The following is a 9,161-nucleotide window of genomic DNA, read 5'->3' as shown; positions in this document are numbered from 1 at the left end:
TTGGGGTCGTTATCATGTTGGAATACTGCCCTGCGGCTCAGTCTCCGAAGGGAGGGGATCATGCTCTGCTTCAGTATGTCACAGTACATGTTAGCAGTAATGGTTCCCTCAATGAACTGTAGCTCCCCAGTGCCGACAGCACTCATGCAGCCCCAGACCATGACACTCCCACCACCATGTTTGACTGTAGGCAAGACACTTGTCTTTGTACTCCTCACCTGGTTGCCGCCACACGCTTGACACTATCTGAACCAAATAAGTTTATCTTGGTCTCATCAGACCACAGGACATGGTTCCAGTAATCCATGTCCTTAGTCTGCTTGTCTTCAGCAAACTGTTTGCGGTCTTTCTTGTGCATCATCTTTAGAAGAGGCTTCCTTCTGGGACGACAGCCATGCAGACCAATTTGGTGCAGTGTATGGTCTGAGCACTGACAGGCTGACCCCCGACCCCTTCAACCGCTGCAGCAATGCTGGCAGCACTCATACGTCTATTTCCCAAAGACAACCTCTGGATATGACGCTGAGCACGTTCACTCAACTTCTTTGGTCGACCATGGTGAGGCCTGTTCTGAGTGGAACCTGTCCTGTTAAACCGCTGTATGGTCTTGGCCACCGTGCTGCAGCTCAGTTTCAGGGTCTTGGCAATCTTCTTATAGCCCAGGCCATCTTTATGTAGAGCAACAATTCTTTTTTTCAGATCCTCAGAGTTCTTTGCCATGAGGTGCCATGTTGAACTTCCAGTGACCAGTATGAGGGAGTGTGAGAGCGATGACACCAAATTTTAACACACCTGCTCCCCATTCACACCTGAGACCTTGTAACACTAACGAGTGAACATTTTCACTTAGGGGTGTACTCACTTTTGTTGCCAGCGGTTTAGACATTAATGGCTGTGTGTTGAGTTATTTTGAGGGGACAGCAAATGTACACTGTTATTCAAGCTGTACATTCACTACTCTACAATGTAGCAAAGTGTCATTTCTTCAGTGTTGTCACATGAAAAGATATACTCCAAACTGCTACAGACCTATATCCATCCTGCCCTGCCTTTCGAAAGTATTCGAAAGCCAAGTTAACAAACAGATCATCGACCATTTCGAATACCACCGTACCTTCTCCGCTATGCAATCCGGTTTCCGAGCTGGTCACGGGTGCACTTCAGCCACGCTCAAGGTCCTAAACGATATTATAACCGCGATTGATAATAGACAGTACTGTGCAGCCGTCTTCATCGACCTGGCCAAGGCTTTCGACTCTGTCAACCACCGCATTCTTATTGGCAGACTAAATAGCCTTGGTTTCTCAAATGACTGCCTCGCCTGGTTCACCAACTACTTCTCAGATAGAGTTCAGTGTGTCAAATTGGAGGGCTTGTTGTCTGGACCTATGGCAGTCTCTATGGGGGTGCCACAGGCTTCAATTCTTGGGCCGACACTTTTCTCCGTGTATATCAATGATGTCGCTCTTGCTGCTGGTGACTCTCAGATCCACCTCTACGCAGACGACACCATTTTGTATACATCTGGCCCTTCATTGGACACTGTGTTAACAAACCTCCAAACGAGCTTCAATGCCATACAACAATCCTTCAGTAGCCTTCAACTGCTCTTAAACACTAGTAAAACTAAATGCATGCTTTTCAATCGAACGCTGCTAGCACCCGCCCACCCGACTAGAATCACCACTCTCGACGGGTCTGACCTAGAGTATGTGGACAACTACAAATATCTAGGTGTCTGGTTAGACTGTAAACTCAACTTCCAGACTCACATAAAGAATCTCCAATCCAAAGTTAAATCTAGAATCGGCTTCCTATTTCGCAACAAAGCCTCCTTCACTCATGCTGCCAAACATGCCCTCGTAAAACGGACTATCCTACCGATCCTTGACTTCGGCGATGTCATTTACAAAATAGCCTCCAACACTCTACTCAGCAAATTGGATGTAGTCTATCACAGTGCCATCCGTTTTGTCTCCAAAGCCCCATACACTACCCACCACTGTGACCTGTACGCTCTTGTTGGCTGGTCCTCACTACATGTTCGTCGTCAAACCCACTGGCTCCAGGCCATCTATAAATCACTGCTAGGCAAATCCCCGCCTTATCTTAGCTCATTGGTCACCATAGCAGCACCCACCCGTAGTCTGCGCTCCAGCAGGTATATCTCACTGGTCATTCCCAAAGCCAACACCTCCTTTGGCCGCCATTCCTTCCAGTTCTCTGCTGCCAATGACTGGAACGAATTGCAAAAATCTCTGAAGCTGGAGACTCTTATCTCCCTCAATAACTTTAAGCATCAGTTGTCAGAGCACCTTACCGATCACTGCACCTGTACACAGCCCATCTGAAATTAGCCCACCCAACTACCTCATCCCTATATTGTTATTTATTTTGCTCTTTTGCACCCCAGTATCTCTATTTGCACATAATCTCTTGCACATCTAGCATTCCAGTGTTAATACTATTGTAATTATTCTGCACTATAGCCTATTTATTGCCTTACCTCCATAACTTGCTACATTTGCACACACTGTAAATATATTTTCTGTTGTATTTCTGACTTTATGTTTTTTTTACCCCATATGTAACTCTGTGTTGTTTTTATTGCACTGCTTTGCTTTATCTTGGCCAGGTCGCAGTTGTAAATGAGAACCTGTTCTCAACTGGCTTACCTGGTTAAATAAAGGTGAAATAAAAAATAAAAAAAATAAAATAAAAAAAAAACTCAAAAATGTGAGGGGTGTACTCACTTTTGTGAGATACTGTATATATGTGTATATGTTTGGGAGGGAACAGCTATGTGTTTGATATTTTCTAAGAAGTGATATGTGTCCCTAAAATAACTGGGGTGCTTAGTGGAGAGGGGGTTGATATAATTAAGATGTTGTAGGACTCACTGTTGCAGTCAGAAACCATTTCTCTTCCGGGGGGAACCTCAACGGGAACTATCCAGGTGTCTGGTTCTTTGTGTATACACCCACTCAATTGGTTGGCACTTAAAATAGCCTTTGGGGGTTGAGTAGTCAAGTTGAAGCCGCAGTAGCGAATTTACTTGGCTTTGACGGCATTCTCGGTCTTCTTGGGGAGTAGCACCGCCCGGATGTTGGGTCCTCGTCGTTACGGAAGGCCAGCTGCAGGTGACAGGGGATGATGTGAGTTTTGGTGTTAGCTTCACACGCTAACGGCGAAGCTAATGGCGGAGCTAACAGCTAATACCGGAGCAAACAGCGAATCAAACGGGCCTGGAGGCCATTTGTGGTCGAGGCGAGAAGGGATACAGGCTAAAAGAAATGTTTCACGCTTGTTACACTCAAACAGTGTCTCCTCTCATATGCTGAACTGGTCGCATTGTGGATTTGGCCTAAAACATGATTTTGGACAATGTTCATGGAACTCAGCTTAAAACGTACTTGCAGACTTGAAAACCCTTGCCTATTGTAGAGCGCGCCTCCTACTTCCACTGCTGAACGAAAACCCATGATTTTGGACCCTGTTTTCATGCGAAAAGGCTAAAAGAATTGTTTCACGTTTGTTACACTCAAACAGTGTCTCCTGTCATATGCTGATCTGGTCGCAATGTGGATTTGGCCTAAAACATGATTTTGGACAATGTTCATGGAACTCAGCTTAAAACGTACTTGCAGACTTGAAAACCCTTGCCTATTGTAGAGCGCGCCTCCTACTTCCACTGCTGAACGAAAACCCATGATTTTGGACCCTGTTTTCATGCGAAAAGGCTAAAAGAAATGTTTCACGCTTGTTACACTCAAACAGTGTCTCCTCTCATATGCTGAACTGGTCGCATTGTGGATTTTGGTTAAAACATGATTTTGGACAATGTTCATGGAACTCAGCTTAAAACGTACTTGCAGACTTGAAAACCCTTGCCTATTGTAGAGTGCGCCTCCTACTTCCACTACTGAACGAAAACCCATGATTTTGGACCCTGTTTTCATGCGAAAAGGCTAAAAGAATTGTTTCACGTTTGTTACACTCAAACAGTGTCTCCTGTCATATGCTGATCTGGTCGCAATGTGGATTTGGCCTAAAACATGATTTTGGACAATGTTCATGGAACTCAGCTTAAAACGTACTTGCAGACTTGAAAACCCTTGCCTATTGTAGAGCGCACCTCCTACTTCCACTGCTGAACGAAAACCCATGATTTTGGACCCTGTTTTCATGCAAAAAGGCTAAAAGAAATGTTTCACGTTTGTTACACTCAAACAGTGACTCCTCTCATATGCTGAACTGGTTGCATTGTGGATTTGGCCTAAAACATGATTTTGGACAATATTCATGGAACTCAGCTTAAAACGTACTTGCAGACTTGAAAACCCTTGCCTATTGTAGAGCGCGCCTCCTACTTCCAGTGCTGAACGAAAACCCATGATTTTGGACCCTGTTTTCATGCGAAAAGGCTAAAAGAAATGTTTCACGTTTGTTACACTCAACAGTGTCTCCTCTCATATGCTGAACTGGTCGCATTGTGGATTTTGGTTAAAACATGATTTTGGACAATGTTCATGGAACTCAGCTTAAAACGTACTTGCAGACTTGAAAACCCTTGCCTATTGTAGAGCGCGCCTCTTACTTCCACTGCTGAACGAAAACCCATGATGTTGGACCCTCTTTTCATAATAAAAGGCTAAAAGAAATGTTTAACGTTTGTTACACTCAAACAGTGTCTCCTGTCATATGCTGAACTGGTCGCAATGTGGATTTGGCCTAAAACATGATTTTGGACAATATTCATGGAACTCAGCTTAAAACGTACTTGCAGACTTGAAAACCCTTGCCTATTGTAGAGCGCGCCTCCTACTTCCACTACTGAACGAAAACCCATGATTTTGGACCCTGTTTTCATGCGAAAAGGCTAAAAGAATTGTTTCACGTTTGTTACACTCAAACAGTGTCTCCTGTCATATGCTGATCTGGTCGCAATGTGGATTTGGCCTAAAACATGATTTTGGACAATGTTCATGGAACTCAGCTTAAAACGTACTTGCAGACTTGAAAACCCTTGCCTATTGTAGAGCGCGCCTCCTACTTCCACTGCTGAACGAAAACCCATGATTTTGGACCCTGTTTTCATGCGAAAAGGCTAAAAGAAATGTTTCACGCTTGTTACACTCAAACAGTGTCTCCTCTCATATGCTGAACTGGTCGCATTGTGGATTTTGGTTAAAACATGATTTTGGACAATGTTCATGGAACTCAGCTTAAAACGTACTTGCAGACTTGAAAACCCTTGCCTATTGTAGAGCGCGCCTCCTACTTCCACTACTGAACGAAAACCCATGATTTTGGACCCTGTTTTCATGCGAAAAGGCTAAAAGAATTGTTTCACGTTTGTTACACTCAAACAGTGTCTCCTGTCATATGCTGATCTGGTCGCAATGTGGATTTGGCCTAAAACATGATTTTGGACAATGTTCATGGAACTCAGCTTAAAACGTACTTGCAGACTTGAAAACCCTTGCCTATTGTAGAGCGCACCTCCTACTTCCACTGCTGAACGAAAACCCATGATTTTGGACCCTGTTTTCATGCAAAAAGGCTAAAAGAAATGTTTCACGTTTGTTACACTCAAACAGTGGCTCCTCTCATATGCTGAACTGGTCGCATTGTGGATTTGGCCTAAAACATGATTTTGGACAATGTTCATGGAACTCAGCTTAAAACGTACTTGCAGACTTGAAAACCCTTGCCTATTGTAGAGCGCGCCTCCTACTTCCACTGCTGAACGAAAACCCATGATTTTGGACCCTGTTTTCATGCGAAAAGGCTAAAAGAATTGTTTCACGTTTGTTACACTCAAACAGTGTCTCCTGTCATATGCTGATCTGGTCGCAATGTGGATTTGGCCTAAAACATGATTTTGGACAATGTTCATGGAACTCAGCTTAAAACGTACTTGCAGACTTGAAAACCCTTGCCTATTGTAGAGCGCACCTCCTACTTCCACTGCTGAACGAAAACCCATGATTTTGGACCCTGTTTTCATGCAAAAAGGCTAAAAGAAATGTTTCACGTTTGTTACACTCAAACAGTGGCTCCTCTCATATGCTGAACTGGTCGCATTGTGGATTTGGCCTAAAACATGATTTTGGACAATGTTCATGGAACTCAGCTTAAAACGTACTTGCAGACTTGAAAACCCTTGCCTATTGTAGAGCGCGCCTCCTACTTCCACTGCTGAACGAAAACCCATGATTTTGGACCCTGTTTTCATGCGAAAAGGCTAAAAGAATTGTTTCACGTTTGTTACACTCAAACAGTGTCTCCTGTCATATGCTGATCTGGTCGCAATGTGGATTTGGCCTAAAACATGATTTTGGACAATGTTCATGGAACTCAGCTTAAAACGTACTTGCAGACTTGAAAACCCTTGCCTATTGTAGAGTGCGCCTCCTACTTCCACTGCTGAACGAAAACCCATGATTTTGGACCCTGTTTTCATGCGAAAAGGCTAAAAGAATTGTTTCACGTTTGTTACACTCAAACAGTGTCTCCTGTCATATGCTGAACTGGTCGCAATGTGGATTTGGCCTAAAACATGATTTTGGACAATGTTCATGGAACTCAGCTTAAAACATACTTGCAGACTTGAAAACCCTTGCCTATTGTAGAGCGCGCCTCCTACTTCCACTGCTGAACGAAAACCCATGATTTTGGACCCTGTTTTCATGCAAAAAGGCTAAAAGAAATGTTTCACGTTTGTTACACTCAAACAGTGTCTCCTCTCATATGCTGAACTGGTCGCATTGTGGATTTTGGTTAAAACATGATTTTGGACAATGTTCATGGAACTCAGCTTAAAACGTACTTGCAGACTTGAAAACCCTTGCCTATTGTAGAGCGCGCCTCCTACTTCCACTGCTGAACGAAAACCCATGATTTTGGACCCTGTTTTCATGCGAAAAGGCTAAAAGAAATGTTTCACGTTTGTTACACTCAAACAGTGTCTCCTCTCATATGCTGAACTGGTCGCATTGTGGATTTTGGTTAAAACATGATTTTGGACAATGTTCATGGAACTCAGCTTAAAACGTACTTGCAGACTTGAAAACCCTTGCCTATTGTAGAGCGCGCCTCCTACTTCCACTGCTGAACGAAAACCCATGATTTTGGACCCTGTTTTCATACGAAAAGGCTAAAAGAATTGTTTCACGTTTGTTACACTCAAACAGTGTCTCCTGTCATATGCTGATCTGGTCGCAATGTGGATTTGGCCTAAAACATGATTTTGGACAATGTTCATGGAACTCAGCTTAAAACGTACCTGCAGACTTGAAAACCCTTGCCTATTGTAGAGCGCACCTCCTACTTCCACTGCTGAACGAAAACCCATGATTTTGGACCCTGTTTTCATGCGAAAAGGCTAAAAGAAATGTTTCACGCTTGTTACACTCAAACAGTGTCTCCTCTCATATGCTGAACTGGTCGCATTGTGGATTTTGGTTAAAACATGATTTTGGACAATGTTCATGGAACTCAGCTTAAAACGTACTTGCAGACTTGAAAACCCTTGCCTATTGTAGAGCGCGCCTCCTACTTCCACTACTGAACGAAAACCCATGATTTTGGACCCTGTTTTCATGCGAAAAGGCTAAAAGAATTGTTTCACGTTTGTTACACTCAAACAGTGTCTCCTGTCATATGCTGATCTGGTCGCAATGTGGATTTGGCCTAAAACATGATTTTGGACAATGTTCATGGAACTCAGCTTAAAACGTACTTGCAGACTTGAAAACCCTTGCCTATTGTAGAGCGCACCTCCTACTTCCACTGCTGAACGAAAACCCATGATTTTGGACCCTGTTTTCATGCAAAAAGGCTAAAAGAAATGTTTCACGTTTGTTACACTCAAACAGTGGCTCCTCTCATATGCTGAACTGGTCGCATTGTGGATTTGGCCTAAAACATGATTTTGGACAATGTTCATGGAACTCAGCTTAAAACGTACTTGCAGACTTGAAAACCCTTGCCTATTGTAGAGCGCGCCTCCTACTTCCACTGCTGAACGAAAACCTATGATTTTGGACCCTGTTTTCATGCGAAAAGGCTAAAAGAATTGTTTCACGTTTGTTACACTCAAACAGTGTCTCCTGTCATATGCTGATCTGGTCGCAATGTGGATTTGGCCTAAAACATGATTTTGGACAATGTTCATGGAACTCAGCTTAAAACGTACTTGCAGACTTGAAAACCCTTGCCTATTGTAGAGCGCACCTCCTACTTCCACTGCTGAACGAAAACCCATGATTTTGGACCCTGTTTTCATGCAAAAAGGCTAAAAGAAATGTTTCACATTTGTTACACTCAAACAGTGGCTCCTCTCATATGCTGAACTGGTCGCATTGTGGATTTGGCCTAAAACATGATTTTGGACAATGTTCATGGAACTCAGCTTAAAACGTACTTGCAGACTTGAAAACCCTTGCCTATTGTAGAGCGCGCCTCCTACTTCCACTGCTGAACGAAAACCCATGATTTTGGACCCTGTTTTCATGCGAAAAGGCTAAAAGAATTGTTTCACGTTTGTTACACTCAAACAGTGTCTCCTGTCATATGCTGATCTGGTCGCAATGTGGATTTGGCCTAAAACATGATTTTGGACAATGTTCATGGAACTCAGCTTAAAACGTACTTGCAGACTTGAAAACCCTTGCCTATTGTAGAGCGCGCCTCCTACTTCCACTGCTGAACGAAAACCCATGATTTTGGACCCTGTTTTCATGCGAAAAGGCTAAAATAATTGTTTCACGTTTGTTACACTCAAACAGTGTCTCCTGTCATATGCTGAACTGGTCGCAATGTGGATTTGGCCTAAAACATGATTTTGGACAATGTTCATGGAACTCAGGTTAAAACATACTTGCAGACTTGAAAACCCTTGCCTATTGTAGAGCGCGCCTCCTACTTCCACTGCTGAACGAAAACCCATGATTTTGGACCCTGTTTTCATGCGAAAAGGCTAAAAGAAATGTTTCACGTTTGTTACACTCAAACAGTGTCTCCTCTCATATGCTGAACTGGTCGCATTGTGGATTTTGGTTAAAACATGATTTTGGACAATGTTCATGGAACTCAGCTTAAAACGTACTTGCAGACTTGAAAACCCTTGCCTATTGTAGAGCGCGCCTCCTACTTCC

Source organism: Coregonus lavaretus, assembly GCF_964263955.1.
Source record: "Coregonus lavaretus genome assembly, chromosome: 26".
Classification (NCBI taxonomy): domain Eukaryota; kingdom Metazoa; phylum Chordata; class Actinopteri; order Salmoniformes; family Salmonidae; genus Coregonus; species Coregonus lavaretus.
Note: the sequence above shows the minus strand (reverse complement) of the source record.